A 22,056-nucleotide genomic window follows, 5' to 3' on the forward strand; every position below is an offset into this window, starting at 1 on the left:
GCCCCATCAAGATCGAACTCCAGGCTGTGGCAGGATTTGCCTGAAATACTACACAGCCTGGAGTTCGATTTTGATGGGGCTCAAGGTTGACTCAGGCTGCCATCCTGAGTCTTGTTCCAAAGTCCTGTTTTGGAGTCCCATCCAAAACATCCTGTTCCCATCCTGACATTAACCCAAATAAACTTTTACAAACACTGCTGGTTATGCAAGCATTTCTAAATATGGATTTAAAATGACAAAATGAAAAGAAGCTCTCCTTCTTCAAAGAATATGTGACTCAAGTACTCTTTCTTTAATATCAGCCTCACACATGAAATCTGGTTAATATAAGTACCTGGAAATGTTATGAAAGAAATTCCAAAAGGACATCACCCAATCAAAAAGAAATGAGCAAATCAAACTTTAATTTGCTGATTTATTTGCATTACTGCTGGACTGTCCATATTACCAAGAGCTGTTGGCTCATTCAATCCTCATTCATAAACATCAAGTCAAGAGTTCAGAGCTGATATGAGCAGCGTAAATTCCTCAGACTTCATTAGGACACTTAGATTCCCAGAATAGGCATCATTTCTATATCATAATTTATATTGAGACATATAATACATATATAATAATAATTATAGTAACACAAAGAACCATTTAAGAGGCAAAAGCATGGGCAAGCTAAGGATGGTAAGACCCTAATTTAAAAGAAGTAGACTTCTAGCAGACAATGTTGGCTATTGTTACTGGCCTCCAGCGAAAATACATTTCAAAGATGGGATGCCACTGTACACTGTTATTTTTCTGTCTACCATCTACTGGTGCATCTCCAAACTGCAGAAAATATTTTATCTCCCCATCTTGAGAACTGTTGACATCCTGCAATTCTAAATACTTTTTGCTCCAAACAGTACTCTGAGATTTCTGTTTAAATATTTGAGAATGCAATTTTAAAGGAAAGAAGGATTCAGAGGAAGTAAAATACATGAAGTACAATTCTGCAATAATAACAAGTCCAAAATTCAATATCAGAAGCAGGATTTCAGAAATTTCAAGCTTTTTTCTGTTAGGCTATTTCTGTGCAAGATGCAGATTTATCTTCTTAAATCCCATAGCATGCATCAGGCTTCTAATATTTGCTTTTTACAGTTTTAAGTTGCAAGGGCACTAATTGAGATCCTGTCTTGATCCAATCCACTGTTCTGACCCAGTTCCCAAACACGAGAAGCATGTATTTTTTTAAACTAAATGTTCCTTTTATTAGGAATGCCAGCAACCCCAGCGAAGAGTCTCCCATTCTCTCAGCAGACTAACGAAGTCTCTAAGTGCCTGTGGAAAGCGATGCTCATTCCCCTTTCCCCTGAAATAGCTCCAACACACCAGGAGTCTCTCTCACTCACCACACTCATCACGAAAGTCCTGGAAGGTGCACCTACTCTTTTTCCAGTAGCGGAGACATGCACACACTCCAAAGGCACACCCGACTCTCAGATTACAAGAAAGAATTCCGATAACAGTTCCAGACAGGATTCAGAAGTTCGGACTATCAGTGGCTGACTGACAGGGAGATAAATAGTTGTCTGACACTTATTTGTCTCCACCCCCTGCCTTTTCTCCCCAGAGCTAGGGTGGGGCTTAGCTAGCAGCAGTGGCTCTTCCGTCCTGAGGACTGGCCCATAGAGCTCTCCTCTCCTCTGCCTTCTGCGCATCAGGCATAGGACCCAGTTGTTCTCCTCTTCCTCTCCATCGGGGCCTAATGGATGGCCCAGGCTCCACCTCTGTCTCGATCTCTGACAGCTCCATTCCCCTTTCCCCCTCAAAGCTCTCAGATTGCCTTAATGCTAGCCCTGTCTCCTATTCCATCTCCTCATCTGATATGGCTGCCAGAGGGGTCGGCAGCTGACAGGCCACAACATCTACACTGGAATTAATATAAAGGAAGTCAATGGCTGTCAAATACAGAGAAATACTAGCAAAACTGACTTCCAAAACAAACCAAGTTAAGCCATTTTCAGAAAACCTATTTAGCTGAAACTCCAGACATCCCCCCAGCTTTATTGGATAAATTTTGATATATATTATGTATTATGTGTATTATATGTATATTTATATTTCATAGTGCTTTTATTTTGTTACCTAATATTGTGAGATGCACAATATAATGTTGGTGTTGGATGGGACCAATCAATCAGTCAGTAAAGTCAATGTTGAGCATAGACACAAAGCAGCTGTCAACTTCGAACTGAACTTGGCTGCAGCCATCTTTCTGTTCCTCAGTTGCCATACAGAGGGGAAGGAGGTTAGAATGCATAACTAGACACAACAAAGAGCTTTCTCATGAGAACCAAAGTCATCTCTACTCCAACAGATAAGGTTGGAGAAGGAGTGCCTGAAGAGCCTGCTAATTAACCCATTTGGCCAATGTGACGTGTGACACTTGGGGATGAGATTATTTCCTAGTTTAATTATACTGAAACCACGTGAAAGATTTAAGATTTGGTTTTCCATTGAAGCTGTGCCAATATGATGAGAGGGGTGATATATATGTTAAAGAGACAATAAACACTGAAAAATATTTAAAGATGAAGGCAGAATTTTGATGCTGGAGATTACTTTGAATCAAAAAAGGACACTTTTGGAGTTCTGTGCTGACTTCTGGTGGCTCCGCTCTCTCCGAAGGACGCCCTAAGGGCGCCCGCGCTGGGATTCTGTAAAAGCCGGCGAAAACAGCGGCTGAAAGTACCTTCCCTGGTAAGGGGAAGGGAAAGAGCAAGAAGAAGGAAAGGTAGAGCTCTCTCTAGAGGCCCCGTTCAGGGAACTCGAAAGGGAAAGTTCCCTGGAAATCCTTCTGCACAGCTCCAGCCCCAGCGTGTCTCTGCTTCTGCAGACAGAGAAGAGAGCGACCACTTCTGCTTCAAGTGATTGTTATGGATATTTATAAGCAGACGGAATAAACACAGGAGATCAGTCATTTAATTTGCAAGTATTAAATCTGACTTCTATTTTTAAAAAATAATAATAATTTCTCTCATCTACAATCAACACAATGAAACAAAATGGCGTTTACTTGTTGAGAAAGTGAAACTGAATGGAGATTTTATCTTATTGTACTGGACTGTGGATTGTTGGATTATTTTAGTTTGTTTAAGTATTTTATAAGGGGATTTTCAGCAAGAACTTTGCCATGAAGGTTTTTTCAGAAGAATGGATTCGTGACTTTATACAGGATTATACAGAAAGAATGTATTTAATTACTCAAAAATACGAATTGGAAAAAAATGGAGGCGTTTTGGATGAGAGTTTGGAGGAAATTAACCAATGTAATCAGGACTTGGAATATGGAATGAAGGAGATAACAAAAGTGGATAAATATGAAGATAGGATCCTGAATAAACAAGTTGATGTAAAGAAGCCTTTTTAAAAAAGTTTGGATGAAATGCCAGAATTTGTGCTACAGGAGGCTGTCTCCCGAAATGGAAAAATTCACAGGGTTAATGCTTTCCAAGAGTTCTCTTTTCGGATTGAGGGAATATACGGCAGTAACTCGTGGATTCTTGGACATAAGGAACTATTAGGAAATATTGTGACTGACTTTTCAAAAGGAGTAATGAAGGAAAGACAGAGACTAATGCATCAAAAAAAATGGCAAGAGACAAAAGTATCATCCTTGAAAGAATTTTTTTTTTGGAAATATTAACAGAAAAAGATATTAGCATTCCTGAAAGACAATACGTGAGGAAGATCTGGAAGAAATGGGTTGATTATATGTTTTATAACTATCATAAAAGACTAGATATTTGGATTTATACTGGATTTTGACGAGGAAGGACTAAAGTTGAATAGATATTGTAATTTCCCTGTATTGAAATTTTATAATCTGTTGTATTGAATTTTAAATAGAATATTCTCGAAAGATCTTATGTAAGAAAGACTTGGGGGGAAAATTATATGGTTATAGAAGCTATAAGGGAGATATTCGCTGAATTGGATTGGATTTTTATGCTTTAGCTGGTTTTAAATACTTTAGAATTAATTTGTTCTATTGATCTATATATTTTATTACTGTTTATTGTTAATTTTTTGAAGGATTTTGGTTATGTAAGGAGGAAGTCAGAGCTAGAGAGGGAAAATTGGTATAATAGTTTTGGGGAAAAAATTTTTTTAGCATATGTTTGTTTTATTTTTAACTATACCTTGTGCTTGTTCCGGGAAGTCGGGGGGGGGAGGGGGCTTGTGAAGGGAGAGGGGTTGGGGGGAAAGGGGGAAAAAAATTTTTTGTAAAACTTTTTGAATAAAAAAAAAAAAGGACACTTTTGGTGGCTATATATGCACCAAATAAAGGACCAGAAGAATTTTACCAAAAACTTCACCCAAAAATAATAGAATATGAAAATATCTGCATCATGGGAGATTTCAAATAAATTGTGGACACAAAAATGGATTACAAAAGTAGCAAAATGAATTAAAAAATGAGAAGTTGTTTACCTAGAATCCTTATTAAAATGACAGAACAACTATCAATAAAAGACACCTGGAGAGAAATGAATCCAGGGAAAAAGCAGTACACATTCTACTGTGATGTGCATCAATCTTGGTCCAGAATTGGTATGATCTGATGACATCCGAACTGACTAGGAATGTGCAGGAGATAGAGGTAGAAACGAATTTATGGGCAGACCACAACCCAGTTAGGATTAGTTGGAAGGGACAGGAAAGAAAAGTAAGATGGACTTTGAATCAATAAAAGACAAAGGGTTTATAGATGATGATTAAAGAAATGGGGTTCTTTTTTAGAGAAAACAGAAAAGAGGAGACATTGTTACAGAACGTCTGGGATACAGCTAAAGCATTCATTAGAGGACTAGTGATAACTTACATAGCAAGGAAAAATAAAAAGAAGAAACAGCACCAAAAAACATTAGAAGAAGACTATAAAAGACTGGAGATAGAATTACAAAAAGAGCCACATTAGATAAGCTTAAGGAATCATATGGAGCTGTTTAAACATAAACTAAATATGATGGGAAAAGAAGAGCTGGTGCAACATATAAAAACAAAATTTCTTTGAAAATGCTAGTAAACCTGAAAAATGATTAACTTATAGACTAAAGAAAGAAAAGGAGAGGAAATGGATAAGTAAATTACAGGATGAGGGAGGTATGCTGCATTGTAAAACGGAAAAAAAAAGAGATAACATTATATGACTATGAAAAAATACCAGAGGGAAAAATAACACAATACCTAGCTAACCTACCAAAAATTCCAGAAATGGTGAAACATAGGCTGAATGAAAGAATATCAACAAAACTCCAGAACCAGATGGTTTACCAGCAGAAGTTTATAAAGAACTGCAAGATATTTTAAGCCTGCCAATGCTAGAAGTGTACAACGAAGTCCTATGAGAAGCCAAAACACCAGATTTATTTATTTATTTATTTATTTTATTTATTTATTTTGTCACAACAATATATGTAAGTATCATACAAAAAGATTATATAATATATAAACATATATATGAGTAAATAGATATAAGCATATATATATATATAGGAAGAAGAAAAGAAAAACAATAGGACAGGAACGGTAGGCACGTTTGTGCGCTTATGCACGCCCCTTATGGTCCTCTTAGGAATGGGGTGAGGTCAATAGTAGAAAGTTTTTGGTTAAAGCTTTTAGGATTATGGGAAGAGACCACAGAGTCAGGTAAAGTAGTCCAAGCACTGATGATTCTGTTACAGAAGTCATATTTTCTGCAATCTAGATTAAAGCAGTTGACATTAAGTTTAAATCTATTGGTTGCTCTTGTATTATTGCAATTAAAGCTGAAGTAGTTTTTAACAGAAAGGACATTACAATAGATGATTCTATGAGTTAAACTTAGGTCTTGTCGAAGGCGACGGAGTTCCAAGTTTTCTAAGCCTAGGATTTCAAGTCTGGTGGGATAAGGTATTTTGTTGTTTTCAGAGGAATGGAGAACTCTTCTTGTAAAATATTTCTGGACACGTTCAATTGTATTGATGTCAGAGATGTGGTGTTGGTCCAAGGACGCTGCCTTGAGGAACGCCACTCTTGATAGGAACATATATATCATATATATCAAACATATATCAACATATATTATATATATATATATATGTAGGTCTTTGGTTATTCGGGTTTTCTCCCGCGTAAAATTGGAAGTGTCTTGGCGACGTTTCGACGAAGTCTCATTCGTCATCTTCAGGCTTCAGCTTCGTGCTTCTGGGAGCAATGTGTGATTGCAGCTGTTTCTTCCTTTTTAACTGCTAGTGGGGGTTTGAACTGATTGGGTGGGAGCTTGGCTGTGCTCTGATTGGATGGGGGTGTGTCCTGTTTGGCTAGGGGCTTGGTTGTGCTCAGATTAGTCTGAGTTGCAGGGGGATTTGAGCTGGTGAGCTGCATTGCTGTTGTTTGACTTCGTGTTCGTGGTCGTGCTACATGTTCATAGTGGGTGTCAGTCTGCTGCATGTATGGATTGGAATGGTTTGAAATGGCTAATGTTGCAGCTGTGGTCTGGCTTCTGGTCCTTGGTCGTGCTTCATGATCAGTGTGGGTTTGGGTCTGCTTTCTGGGTGGATGTGTGGTGGTGACATCCTGTGTGGACCTCGTGAGTGTGGGTCTGGTGTCATTCCTCATGTTAGGGACTCGTTTGTCAATAAGGGCGGGTTTCCAAATGGCTGGTAGGCGGGAGGTATCATCTCGTTTGTTCATGCTGTGTGGGCGTTTTTCTATCTCGATGGCTTCTCTGATTATTCTGTTGTTAAAGTGTTCAGTTTTGGCGATAGTTCTGGTCTTTTTAAAGTCAATATCATGTCCTGTGGCTTTGAGGTGTTGGACCAGGGAAGAAGTTGGTTCCTCTTTTTTGACTGAGTTCTTGTGTTCTTCAATGTGTGCACTTATTCTTCTGTTGGTTTGTCCAATGTATGTGGTGGGGCAGGCGGTGCATGGGATTTCATATACTCCTTGATTTTCTAATTCAATTTTGTCTTTGGGGTTTCTTAGGATGGTGGATATTTTTTGGTTTGTGCAGAATGCTGTCTTGATGTTGTGTTTGTGGAGGATCTTGCTAATTCTGTCTGTGGTGCCTTTTATATATGGGAGGAGGGCTGTGCCGTTTTCTTGTTCTCTGTCTTGGATTTTAGTGGGGGGTTCTTTTGGGATTAGTTTGGTAATCTTATTTCTCTGGAATCCATTGGATGTTAGTACGTTAGTGAGAGTATGTAGTTCGGTTTTTAGGTGTTGTTCAGGGTGTAGGCTATTGAGGTGTGTGAGGAAGTTGTCAAGTTTTTCTTTCCCGTGTGGCCAGATTATGAAGGTGTCGTCTACGTATCTGAGCCAGAGTTTGGGTTTATGATCAGATTTTTCTAGAGCTTGGGTTTCAAAGTGTTCCATGTAGAGGTTGGCAATGACAGGTGAGAGGGGTGATCCCATGGGTGCTCCTTCTATTTGTTTGTATTTTTGTCCGTTATAGATGAAGTATGTGTTGGATAGGCAGTGGTTGGTCAGATCTAGGATGTGCTTGGGGGGGTTATATTTGTTTTGGATAGCTGTCAAGGCTTCTTTGATTGGCACTTGGGTGAAGAGGGATATGACATCAAAGCTCACGAGTAGGTCGCTGGGTTGTAAGTTTTGTTTCTTTATGATCTCTATGAACTGGAATGAGTTTTTTACGTGTGAGGCGATGGATTCTGCATAGGGCTGTAGTTGTTTGGCGAGAAATTTGGCTAGGTTTTGTAGAGGTGAGCCTATGGAGCTGACTATGGGTCTGAGTGGGGTTCCTTCTTTGTGTATCTTGGGGAGGCCGTAGAGCTTAGGGCATCTGGATGATTTCTGTCTGGGAATGATTCTTTGTTGAATTTTTTCACTGATGGGGGAAGCTTTTATTTTGGATCTAGTGGTTTTTTCTAGGTAGGTGGTGGGGTCTGTTTTTAGGGGCTTGTATGCAGGGTCTTGGAGTAGGTTGGTTAATTTGGTTTGGTAGTCAGATGTGTTCATAACCACCGTGGCGTTCCCCTTGTCTGCTGGTAGGATTATTATGCTGGTGTCTTTTTTCAGGTTAAGTAGTGCTGCCTGTTCCTCTTTGGGTAAGTTGCTTTTGGGTGGCTTGCTGCTGCAGAGGATGTTGGTGATTTCGAGTCTGATTTTGTTAGCGTCATCGGGGTTGATTTTGGTCAGGCTGGTTTCAACTCCGCATATAATGGTTTCAGTGGGGATGTATTTGGGAGTGACTGCAAAGCTGAATCCTTTGGAAAGGACATCGGTTTCAGCTTTGGTGAGGATCTATCTGAGATGTTATGCACTGTTTGTTTCATGTGTGGCTGTGAAGGTGGAGGGGTTTGTTTCTGGCGTTCTTGTAGTCTTCGGAGTTTGTTGGTGTGTCTGTCTGTCTTGAGGGTGGTCTGTGTTTCGGCTCTCCAGACGGCGAGTTGTTTGGATTTGTCCCAAAGTGCAGGGTGGATCTTGTTGCTGAGTTTGAGGTGAAGTGTGAGGAGATCTTTGTTGATTTGATCTAGGAGGAATCTTTTTGTGTGAAGTTCATTTCTGATTAGGGCCAATTCTGTTCTTTTTAGGATGCGTTTGGTGGCTGCAGAGTTGGAGTGGAATTTCAATTGGAAGCATGTGGGGATTAAATTTTGATCTCGGCAGTTTCGTAGGAATGCAAGGTCACATAAAATGGAAGTTCTTTGGACTTCTAGTTTTTCACCCCTCTCACCTGTCATTGCCAACCTCTACATGGAACACTTTGAAACCCAAGCTCTAGAAAAATCTGATCATAAACCCAAACTCTGGCTCAGATAAGTAGACGACACCTTCATAATCTGGCCACACGGGAAAGAAAAACTTGACAACTTCCTCACACACTTCAATAGCCTACACCCCAAAATACAGTTCACCATGGAAACAGAAGCTAACAACCAACTTCCCTTCCTAGATGTCTTAGTCTACAAGAAACCCAATGGCTCCTAGGACACACCATCTACCAGAAGAAAACACACACAAACCGCTATCTGCATGCACTCTCACACCACCACCCAGCACAGATCAACTCCGTAGCCAAGACACTCATCTCTAGAACAAAATGCTTAGCTGACGAACAACACCTAAAACCGAACTACACTCTCACTAATGTACTAACATCCAATGGATTCCAGAGAAATAAGATTCCCAAATTAATCCAAAAAGACCCCCGCACTAAAATCCAAGACAGAGAGCAAGAAAATGGCACAGCCCTCCTCCCATATATAAAAGGCACCACAGAGAGAATCAGGAAGATCCTCCACAAACATAACATCAAGACAGCATTCTGCACAAACCAAAAATATCCACCATCCTAAGAAACCCCAAAGACAAAATTGAGTTAGAAAATCAAGGAGTATATGAAATCCATGCACCGCCTGCCCCACCACATACATTGGACAAACCAACAGAAGAATAAGTGCACACATTGAAGAACACAAGAACTCATTCAAAAAAGAGGAACCAACTTCTTCCCTGGTCCAACACTTTAAAGTCACAGGACACGATATTGACTTTAAAAGACCAGAACTATCGCCAAAACTGAACACTTTAACAACAGAATAATCAGAGAAGCCATCGAGATAGAAAACGCCCACACAGCATGAACAAACGAGATGATACCTCCGCCTACCAGCCATTTGGAAACCTGCCCTTATTGACAAACGTGTCCCTAACACGAGGAATGACACCAGACCCACACTCACGAGGTCCACACAGGATGTCACCACCACACATCCACCCAGAAAGCACACCCAAACCCACACTGATCATGAAGCACGACCAAGGACCAGAAGCCAGACCGCAGCTGCAACATTAGCCATTTCAAACCCCTCCAATCCATACATGCAGCAGACTGACACCCACTATGAACATGTAGCATGACCACGACCACGAAGCCAAACAACAGCAACGCAGCTCACCAGCTCAAATCCCCCTGCAACTCAGATTAATCTGAGCATAACCAAGCCCCCACCCAAACAGGACACACCCCCAGCCAATCAGAGCACAAAAACCCCATCCAATCAGAGCACAGCCAAGCTCCCACCCAATCAGTTCAAACCCCACTAGCAGTTAAAAGGAAGAAACAGCTGCAATCACACATTGCTCCCAGAAGCACGAAGCTGAAGCCTGAAGATGACGAATGAGACTTCGTCGAAACGTCGCCAAGACACTTCCAATTTTACACGGGAGAAAACCCGAACAACCAAAGACCTATATACAAACACCCGTGAAAACCTCAGAAAACATATATATATATATATATATATATATATATATCTATCTCTTTGGTTGTTCGGGTTTTCTCCCGTGTAAAATTGGAAGTGTCTTGGCAACGTTTCGACGAAGATAGGAGGAGAACCACCGATAAACGGTGCCTCCCACTACCAAACTGGTGCAGCAGGATACCATGGTTGATGGTATCAAAAGCCGCTGAGAGATCTAATAGGACCAGGGCAGAGGAATAACCCCTGTCCCTGGCCCTCCAGAGATCCTCAACCAATGCGACCAAAGCCGTCTCCGTACTGTACCCGGGCGGGAAGCCAGACTGGAACGGGTCTAGATAGACAGATTCATCCAGGTATTGGGGTAACTGACATGCCACCACACTCTCAACAACCTTCGCCACAAAGCGAAGGTTGGAGATCGGACAATAATTTCCTAAAACAGCCAGGTCCAGGGAGGACTTCTTGAGGAGGAGCCTCACCACTGCCTCTTTCAAGGTGGCGGGGAAAAACCCCTCCATCAAAGAAGCATTGATAATCCCCTGGAGCCAGCCTCGTGTCACTTCCTGTGTGGCCAGATCCAGCCAGGAGGGGCACGGGTCCAATAAACATGTGGTGACATTCAACCGCCCCAACAACCTGTCCATGTCCTCAGGAGTCACAGGGTCAAATCCATCCCAAATAGTCTCAACAAGACGTGTCTCCAGCCTCTCACCTGGATCTACCCAATGTTGATCCAATCCGTCCTGAAGCTGAACGATTTTATCGTATAGATAACCACTAAACTCCTCGGCACGGCCCTGTAAGGGGTCATCCCGCACCTCCCGATGAAGGAGGGAGCGGGTCACCCGAATCAGGGCCGCCGGGCGGTTATCTGCCGACGCAATGAGGGAGAAACCTAAGAACGCTTCGCTTCCCTCAGTGCCACTAGGTAAGTCCTACTGTAGGACCTAACTAGTGTCCAGTCAGCCTCGGAACGGCTGGATCTCCAGGCACTCTCTAGGCGTCTTCTCCGGAGTTTCATCTCCCTCAGTCCCTCGGAAAACCAAGGAGCTGGTTGAGATCTGCGCCGGGTCAGAGGCCGCAAAGGCGCGACACGGTCTAAAGCGCCAGTCGCGGCCCGTTCCCAGGCCGCAACTAGCTCCTCAGCCGTGCCGTGGGCCAGATCCACAGGAAGTGGCCCAAGCTCCGTCAGGAACCTCTCCGGGTCCATCAGGTGCCTGGGACGGAACCAGCGTGTTGGTCCCGTCTCCCTGCGGTGTTGGGTGGCGGTCCGAAAGTCTAGATGAAGGAGAAAATGATCTGACTATGACAATGGCTCGGTAACTAAATCTCCTAAATCCAGATCATTTAACCACTGTCCAGAGATAAAAATCAGATCCAGTGTGCCTCCCCCAATGTGAGTAGGGCCATCAACTATTTGTGTCAGGTCCAGGGCCGTCATGGAGGCCATGAACTCACGAGCCGCGGTTGATGACAAGCCAGTTGATGGTAAGTTAAAGTCCCCCATGACTATGAGTCTGGGGGTCTCCACCACCACCCTGGCAAGCACCTCCAGCAGCTTGGGCAGGGCTGTAGTCACGTAGCAAGGAGCCAGGTCTTCAATAGAGAGGATGAATCTTGGGTGATTTTCTTCCCTTATACTCTGATGCTTGATGGTGGGAGGAAGACAGATGCGCTGCACTGCTTTCCATACAGCTTTAACATACAATGTTCATTTAACATTTTTAACATTCTGTGGAGGGTGATTGATGATTTTCTTGGCTGAAATTTCCTTGGCCTAACATCACCCATCACATGAAAAATCTCTAATTGGCATGTATAATGCTCTGTTATTCTGTGATCTATAGGTTTTTTCTTTCATGTTGTACCAAAGACTAAATAATAATTGTTTTATTCCGTGACACTATAGGTTGACGAGTCAACAGTTTCCTCTATCAAACACCAGGTGACAGCACAGTGTGAGATATTTTTTTAAAAAATGTCTTGGTTGCCAACTAATGGTCATCAAGATTTGTGGAGTTGTTGAAATAAGTTAGAATTGAGTTAGAATTAGGAAAAAGGGGCTTATTCATTTAAAGAATGAAGCAGGATTATTTAGTAACATAGGAGTTGACCTAGATAAGTAGAAATCGTTATTTTTCAAAAAAATCAAATAGTATATAAATATGCTCTACATAAAAACTGACACACAGGTCATCAGAATACACTTAAAAATAACTAATATCACATAAAATTAGACAAGATTAAAAGGAAGAAAGAGAACAAGGAAGATTTTTTGAATAACCTAACTGAAGTTCTGTGGTACATTCAGAAAGTATTCAGGAAGTACTCAATTCACTTTTGTCAATTTAATTGTGCTGCAGCCTGATTCTACAGTTGTTAAAATTTGTTTTTCTCATTAATCTACACTCAGTACCCCACAAAGACAAAATGAAAACAGAATTTTAGAAATGTCTGTAAATTTATTTAAAAGAAAAAACTGAACTATCACATTGGCATAAGTATTCAGACCCTTCACTCATTATTTTGTGGAAGCACCTTTGGCAGCAATTACAGCCTCAAGTCTTTTTGGGTATGACAAGTTTTGCACACAGGCGGATTGGAGGATTTTCTGCCATTCTTCCTTGCAAATTATTTCAAGCTCAGTCAGGCTGGCTGGCAACTGCCAATGGACAGCCATTTTCAGATCTCTCCAGAGATGGTCAATAGGATTCAAATCAGGGCTCTGGCTAGGTCACTCTAAGACATTCACAGAGTTGTCCCTAAGCCACTCCTGTGTTGTCTTGGCTGTGTGCTTAGGATCTTTGTCATGTTGGAAAGTGAATCTTCATCCCAGTCTGAGGTTCTCAGGTCCTGTGGAAAAGGTTTCCATTGAGGATATCCCTATACTTTGCTCCACTCAGCTTTCCCTCAATCCTGACCAGTCTTCAAGTCCCTGCTGCTGAAAACACTCCCACAGCAGCATGCTGCTTCCACCATGCTTCACTGTTGGGATGATATTGGGCAGATGATGAGTGGTGCCTGGTTTTCTGCAGCCATAACATTTAGAATTGAGGCCAAACAGTTCAATCTTGGTTTCATCAGACCAGAGAATCTTGTTCCTCAGTCTGAGAGTCCTTCAGGTGATTTGCAAACTCAAAGCAGCCTTTCATGTATTTTGCACTGAGGAGAGGCTAACGTCTAGCCACTCTGCCATAAGCCCAGATCGCTGGAGGGCTGCAGTTAGGGTGGATTTGATTTAAATCAAGTCGATTTAAATCATGATTTAAATCATGATTTAAATCACTAGTAAAAAGGCTTCATTTGAATCAACTTGATTTAAATCGTAATTTTTAAACACAACTGTCATCTCTGTCCTGCAGTGGCTCCTCCTCTGACATTCACTTTAATGGGACGGCTGGTGATGCGGCAGTGACACAACTGCTAACTGGAGTTAGGAGCATGCGCAAGATGGCGGTGTAGTTTGAACGGAGTGATGGACTGGTGGATTGTTCCTGGCTAGGCTGGGCTGTGTGTGGGGTTTTTACCAGCATGACCACCCCACCCAGCTGAAGAAACATCTCGTCGGCCCGACGACGGGTTTTTCGCCCTCAGGAAGGGTCGGGGCGACAGGAACGGAGGCATGGCGTGGACGGCTGTAGGCGGCGGTTCTTGGCGTGGTGTTTCCAGGTGCGCGGCTCTGATTGGGGCGGTGGCCGGCCTCTGGCGTTTTCCCGGTCAGTCCGGTAGGGCTGGCGCCGCTGGCGGCAGTTTTTCTATGCTGTCAGCGGTGGCTGAGGATGACTGGGGCAGCGGAGGAGGCAGGATGGTCATTGGTGAGCTGAGGCAGCGTGCTGGGGCGTGCCGAGGTGGTGAGCTGAGGCGGAGAGCTAAGGCGATCAGGTTGGAGGATCGGAAGATCAGGTCACAGAGGCAGGCTGCGGGCCTGGGGGCCCGGTTGGGGGTGGCGGCCGCCGAGGACTTCTCCCAGTCGTTTCGGCCCATGCCAGCATGTTTGTTTGTCAGTGGTGACTGAGACAGCTGGGGAGACGGCGGCTCCCACCCCTGGGGAACCAGCAAAGCCTGCAGCCTGGATGGAACACGCCTGGAACTTGAAACAGCTTTTGGAAGTTTGGAGCCCTGCGGTGTTTGGGTGTCCGGCGGATCCCTTCCGGGCCTTGGAGTCCTGTTGTTGGGGGGTTGATATGTTGAGGTGATGGCTGCGTCACTCCAACTTATCAACTTAAGGGGGCGGCAACGGCAGGGACAGTGACAGTGGCTTTCCCCCCCCAATGGGGCTTTGGTGGCCCCTTAGGGACTCCGCTGGAGAGTCCCGGGGGGCTCCTTGAGCGGTTGCTGGATGCTGAGGTGGTGATGGCAGCGATGGCAACTGGGCTATCATGGGTGACGTCCCGCGGCGGCGACGGTTGCTGCCCTTTTTCCTCTCTCCATGGAACCTTCGTTAGAGCCTGGGTGGCGGACCATCTTAGTTCCACCCAGGTCCATACCGTCTACATCATGTACTATTAAGAACTTTCCGTTCTCAGCTGGCGGGCTGCCTAGCCTAGGTATTGTCGTTCAACATCCTGACAAACCAAGATTCCACCATTCCTGAAGACTCTTATGATATACACATCTAACCAGCTTCTTGCACTGCGAGATGCCCCCCTCTTGTGGGTGTGGCCCTCCTTCTTATCGAGGGCCTACCTCGATGACGGATTTTGGAATCCCGAGAGGTGGCATGCTTCTAAGAAAGGGTTAAGGAGGTTTTTAAATTTATCTTTTAGAAAACTTTTAATTAAATCAAAAAATGGGTTTAGCGGTGGGGGGGCACCCACAGGGGGTAGGCTGGTCCCTTCTAAGGTTCACGATTTGGAGGTCTGTAAAACAGAGGTATCTGAGGAGGTTAAGACTCGGCCATGTATGGGCATTTCTATCTGCACGGTATGAGGGAGGGGCAGATATGGCGGAAGTAGGGGCTCATATCATGTTCGGGGAGTGCGTTCTTGCTGTTTGCAAGCGATTGTGCACTCCGGGCCCCCAGACTTTACTTGCACCCCGAGTGGCTTTATCCCCCGGAGCCTGAACCTTCAATTGATGCTATGCAATGCCAGGTCCGTTATGAGTAAGGCCCCCCTCATAGCCAATCTTATTCAAGAGGGGGGTGCGGAACGCATTGGTTCCGTCTCCCTGCGGTGGTGGGTGGCGGTCCGAAAGTCCAGTCGAAGGAGAAAATGAGCTGACCATGACACAGGTTCTGTTACTAAATCTCCTAATTCCAGATCATTTAACCACTGTCCAGAGATATAAATCAGGTCCAGTGTGCCTCCCACACTGTGCGTAGGGCCATCAGTTACTTGAATCAGGTCCAAGGCCGTCATGGAGGCCTGGAACTCCCAAGCCACCGTCGATGACAAGCCGGTCGATGGCAAGTTGAAATCCCCCATGACCATAAGTCTGGGGGTCTCAACCGCCACTCCACTTTTTTAATATATATATTAAAAAAGAAATTTTAATAAATCGATAAAGAGCCAGGTCATAGCAGAAAGAAAAGCATAATCTTCAATTCAAAATTATAAATCCAAAGTGACATTAAAAAAATAATATATTTTTTTTTGCCACTCTTAGTAAATCTATAGCCCTTCATTTACACAAATTCCAAATTTGAGGTATTAGTCTTCTCCAAACTATTTATGGATATTAAACCAAAATGTAAATGTAGCAGGGTAAGTCCATGTCATATATATAAATCTTCAATTATTGTATACTTCCAGCATAACAAAAATGTGAACCAATTCTTTTCTAAATGTTCTACGAGCTATGCAACAAACATAAAAAATATTTTATTCAATTTAGATCATGCTTAATATCCTTCAAGGTAAAAATATAAATAAATATATTACCGTGTTTCTCCAAAAAGAAGGCCAGGTCTTGCTTTCTTTTGACCCCTGAAAAAACGGCTAGGCCTTCTTCTTTTTTTTAAAAACAAGTTTTTTTATTGTTTTTTTAAAAACAAAATAAAACATACAAATCTTTGTTGAAAAATCCGTCAGTTGGGTACATACTCAAACAAATTTCAAATTCCATCCTCTCAATATATCATTTATCCAATATTTTCCCCTTTTCAAATTTTGTGATAGCCTTTTCTTTTAAACCCATTCCATCCCTTTATCCTGGAAAATGTTTAAAAAATAAGAATCTCCCTATCCTAAAAGATAACTACTAAATAAAATTCTCTTCTATCTTCAGCCTAACCATAAATAGAAAAGGAAAAAACAATGTATTATATTTTAAAAGAATACAATTCTTTTTTTAAAACATTTAGTATAAATCTAAAGGCAGTCTTTAATATCCTTTCTTAGAGCGGTCATGCAATCCATCTACACGGGAATAATCCTAAAATAAAGACTATTCAGTTCCTGCTGTCTTCCTCTGCCTCTAGAAATCACTGTCTAATATCATTACAAATCATAAGTAGCAATATTTCTTATGAAAATTCCAAATCAAAAGTAATTTTTTGTAATCTTTCCCTCATTCCCCAAAGTATCCTTAAAAATTCTATAGTTATCATTCATATTTTGCATAGTTACAATTATTCTGTGCTCAAATATTTTCTTAACTATCAAGTTTGTGTATGATTTTTAAAAGTCAACCATCTAATTTATTATTTCTTAAAATGCCCTGAAATCACAGACATTACCCTCTTAAACATCTTCTACCCTTAAATATCATACTTTAATAATTCTTTAATATCATTTTCTATATTATTTTAATATTATCAATCTAAAAAGTCAGCTCTCTAAATAGAAAAGTCTTCCCTTGGAAATGTTCTAGAATCACAAAAATATTGTTTGAACTGCATGTGCTCAAGAATATATATATATTTGTTTTAACTATCAGATTAATATAATTCTCAAAGGTCAACTAAGTGCTTTATTATTTCTTTAGAATGCCCTGAAATCACAAAAGCATTCCCCTCTTAGACATCATCTTCTACCTTTAAATATCATATTTTAATAGTTACTCAATATCATTTTGTATCTTATTCTTAATATTGTCAATCTTAAAAATCAAGCGTCTAGATATAAAGTCTTTCCATAGGGATGCTCTAATTCTTTAAGTATCAACCTTTTCTTTGAGCATCAACCTTTATATTACAATTACGATTAGTATTGTCTTTTAATCACTTTGTTTCGATTTGTTGCCTCTGCATTTCTTCTTCTACCTTTAGGTGTCAGTCTTTAGACTGCAATTGCAATCCACAGTTAGCAAACATTCCCATATAAGGTCAAATCGTTTATTTCTGCTTTCTTTCTTCTGCCTTTAGATGTCAACCTTTATACTGTAATCCACAGTTAGCAAAAATCGCCATTTTGAAGCCAAACTTCTTTGTTACAGTTTATTTCAATTTCTTATAATCCTTTGTGTTCGGAATTTTACAAAAAATAGAAGGATGAAGCCAAGGTTCATAAAAATTCATTTTTAAAGTCCGGCTAGGCCTTCTTTTTGGAGGGTTCTAATTATTGACTCACCTCACGGTGGTGGCAATGATAGCCCCGCCCAGCAATGATAGCCCAGATAATAGAGCACTAGCTGCAGATGCCTTCTGGAAGGCATCTGAAGGCGAAATGGAGGCCAGGGCAATGCATGCAAGTGGCAACAAGCAGCCAAAGAAGAAGCAACCGCAGAAGAAGGCGTGGCAGGTGTCAGGGTGTACAAGGCCTGGTAAGTAGGGCAGCTCCACCTCCACCTCCCCATCCCCACCCTAGCTTATTTTTTAACCTGTGTGCCTCACCCCACCCCTGGGGTGGGCAAAGTCTCAATTAGGGTTAATTTTGTGGGTAGGGCTTAATTTGATCGCATATGCTCAAAAACATGATAGGTATTATTTCAATTTTTATTACAAAGTGTTTCCTATCTGCTGATATATTCACCTTAATCAGATTTATGCTAGGTATAAATAATTGATTATACATGTTAGATTAATTCAGCTGTACCACTTTGAACACCAACTGAACATTAGAATATTAGAAGAGAAATCATATGAAGAGGAAGAAACTCTCATTGTGATTTTCACACATTCATTACTGAGAATTAATTTACAGAATTCTACAGCAATATTTTAAATAATTCTCTTTTGCTGTGTAACAACTCCTTTTCCTTTTTAATATTCTCTTTCCATACAAGCTAATCTATAGGATAGTTAAGACAACATCAAATGTAGCTTATTCTGTAGCTGTGGATACCGGCATCCCGGCACAGTCAATTAACTCCATCCTTGACTGTGGGGAGCGAATTATTGGCCCCCAGGGAATCGGTGCGCAATTTAGGCGTTCTCCTGGATGCACGGCTGTCCTTAGATGACCATCTGATGGCCGTCGCCAGGGGAGCATTTTATCAGGTCCGCCTGATTTGCCAATTGCGCCCTTTCCTGAATCGGGACTCGTTATGCACAGTTACTCATGCCCTCGTTACCTCCCATCTGGATTACTGCAATGCTCTCTACATGGGGCTCCCCTTGAAGAGCACCCATGTAGAGGGCACCAACTGGTACAGAATGCGGCCGCGCGGGGGATTGAGGGAACTTCTCGTAGCTCCCATGTGACACCTCTCCTGCGTAGGCTGCATTGGTTGCCGGTGCTCTTCCGGGTGCGATTCAAGGTTCTGGTTATCAACTTTAAAGCGCTCCATGGCATGGGACCGGGATATTTACGGGACCGCCTTCTGCCACCAGTAACCTCCCTTTGACCTGTGCGTTCCCACAGAGAGGGCCTCCTCAGGGTGCCGTCTGCCAGACAATGTCAGCTGGCGACCCCTAGGGGAAGAGCGTTCTCTGTGGGAGCTCCGGCCCTGTGGAACGGTATAAAAATAAAAATAAATAAATGTCATGGGACCGGGATACTTACAGGACCGCCTGCTGCCGCCTGCTCCCATCGTCTGGTGCGTCCAGTCCGCTCTCATAGGGAAGGCCTCCTTAGGGTGCCGTTGGCCAACCAATGTCGGCTGGTGTCCCCCAGGGAAAGAGCGTTCTCTGTGGGGGCTCCGGCCTTCTGGAACGATCTGCCGGTGGGACTCCGTCTTCTCCCTGATCTTCGGACTTTAAGCGCGAGCTCAAAAACCTTATTTTTTTATCAAGCAGGACTGGCCTGATTGATTTTAAATACTGTGGGTTTTTAGTGGGCTTTTAAATAGGGGTTTTATTCTATTTTTGTAATTTTCTTACTTAATATTTTTAACATACAGAGATTGAATTAGATTTTTAAACCAGATATTGTATTTTAAAATTTTTGGATTATTGGTGTTTTATTTGCTGTACACCGCCCTGAGTCTTCGGAGAAGGGCAATATAAAAAATTTGAAAAATAAATAAATAAATAAATTTAAGTTGTAACAATTGACTTGGTGGGATGTTGTCTTACCGTGATATGTCCTTTCTCATAGGGGCGATGGGAGGTGCCAGGCTGGGTTATTCTAGGCTCTAGCTCTATGGACTGAGTTGAAAAAATTCTGAGGATCCGCCTCCCTGGTGACGTTCCCCAGCTTTGACAACAAAGCCAAAGCAAATGGAAATCGAGCTGAAAAACAGAAAAAAACAGGAAAACACACCCCACCCACGGGAGTCAGACCAGACAAAAACAGGGTGGGACTGGCACCTCCCATCGCCCCTATGAGAAAGGACGTATCACGGTAAGACCAACGTCCCTTCTCCATAGTGTGGCGATGGGAGGTTCCAGGCTGGGATATGCCAAAGACTGGACAGCACTACGGGCGGGAACTAGTCTGGGCCGACGATCCTGACTCTTCATGGACCCTCTGCAAAACCCTCTGCCCAAATGCAGCCTCTGCTGAGGCATACGCATCCAGTCTATAGTGCTGTATGAAGGGAGATGGAGAAGTTCATGTAGCTGCCCTACAATCTCCTCCACAGAACCCTGGGTAGCCCAGGCTGCCGTTGTAGCTGCACTGCGAGTAGAGTGGGCCGTTATCCCAAGGCACTGGAAGCTCGTAAGCGCATGCTATACATGACCTAAGCCAACGCCCCACGGTGGAAGATGTCACCCTGTGGCCAAGAGTTGACGGTTGATAGGAGACAAACAGAGATTCAGTCTTCCAAAAGGAAGAGATCCATGAGATATAAATACGGAGGGCCCGTCTAACATCCAATGTATGCCAGGTCTGCTCCAAGGTGTGCCTAGGCCCTGGGTAGAAGTACGGCAGGACCAACCCCTGTGCTCGGTGAAACAAGGAGTTGATCTTTGGTAGAAAGGCAGGGTACAGCCGCAGGACCACCCTTTTGAAGTGAAAGATACACAGGTCCTTCCTCACCGATAAGGCTGCCAACTCTGATATCCATCAGGCAGACGTGATGGCCACAAGGAAAGCAACCTTATATCATAGGAGCCGAAGACTGGTGTTTTGTTTCCCTTCCCCCAATACTCCCAGCAAAGAGTCAGTCAGAGGCCTCTTTTCTGGTTTATTTACATATATATAAATGTCCTGGCTACATCTACCCACGGGCCTGCCAAGTTTCTGGAGATAACAAGGAAATTACAGATAAGGCCAGAATTACTCACGAATATATTCTTCCCTCCGTTGATACAGATTGCCCACGCAAATTCATTACTTTGTCCAAGACAAAAAACCAGGAAGTCCCGCCTCCTATTTATAGTCTCTGCAGATGTCACTGCATGACAATTATGACTTGGCTTTGTCCCAACTCTTCCGCTTGCGCGATCACGATCACGTCTTCGTAATCTTGCATCACTCCAAAACTGTTCTTGGGGCGTTGCCAAATCAGAAGGAGGCTCCATGGAATCAGGCTTTGCCGGCCCCTCCTCCTCCTCCCTTTGAGTGGGTGCCAGGGAGGGAAAGGGCTCACGAGAAGCAGGGCTGGCCAGGTCTTCTCCCTCACTTTCTGAATCATCCGAGTCCAGGAGTCCGGGTCCAGAAACTTGGGTCACAACACTATCCCTCACCGCAGGGCCCTTCCCCCGGGGCGGACAATCGGGATGCGGTCGGGCTGGGTTCTGCTCATGGAAGGCCTGCACCAGGTCAGGGGCATGAACTTCGGAGGCATCTACCCAGGAGAAATCAGTCCCGTATCCCTTCCACGCGATCAAATATTGGAAACGACTCTTCAGCCAGCGGGAGTCTCGTACGCTGTGGACTTCGTATTCCTCCGATCCGTCCTCGGCGACAGTGACGGGTGCTGTTGGGCATCGAAGGGGACTCAGTGTGGCCTCAGGAACCAGAAGGGACCGGTGAAAAACGGGGTGGATCCGCATGGATCGTGGCAGGGTCAGACGGTAGGCTACCGGGTTGATGACTGCCTCGAAAGGGAACGGGCCGATGAATCGGTGGTCCAACTTCTTTACCGGTCGGTCGGACGGGAGGTGTTTGGTGGAGAGCCACACCCGGTCTCCAACTGCCAGCGGGGGCGTTGCCCGTCGGGAGCGGTCGGCGGACCGTTTGTAGTCCTCCTTTGCCCGATTCAGCTGCTGACGTACCAACTGTTGGACCGCATGCAATTCCGTCAGGAAGGTCTGCGTTTCGGGAACAGGAGAGTCCGGTGGTGCCAGAGGGAAGAGCCGCGGATGGTACCCCACATTGGCAAAGAACGGGGTCATCTGAGTAGAGGTGTGCTGAGAGTTGTTAAAAGCAAACTCCGCCAGGGACAGATAGTCGGCCCAGTTGTCCTGTTGCTGGTTGATGAAGCAACGGAGATACTGTTCCAGTATACCGATGACCTTCTCTGTACCCCCGTCGGTCTCCGGATGGTGCGATGACGACAGACATACCTGCACCTCCAACGCGGCCATCAGGCTCTTCCA

General features: G+C 43.5%; 1 protein-coding gene across 8 annotated transcripts in view; it reads right to left on the reverse strand.

Annotated features, from left to right (window-relative positions):
- The window catches only part of LRIG3 (leucine rich repeats and immunoglobulin like domains 3), a 157,446-nt gene that overhangs the window by 92,335 nt on the left and 43,055 nt on the right, over nt 1-22,056 (reverse strand). The window lies entirely within an intron of this gene.

The sequence above is a fragment of the Ahaetulla prasina genome, chromosome 7, assembly GCF_028640845.1.
Source record: "Ahaetulla prasina isolate Xishuangbanna chromosome 7, ASM2864084v1, whole genome shotgun sequence".
In the NCBI taxonomy this organism is placed as follows: Eukaryota; Metazoa; Chordata; class Lepidosauria; order Squamata; family Colubridae; genus Ahaetulla; species Ahaetulla prasina.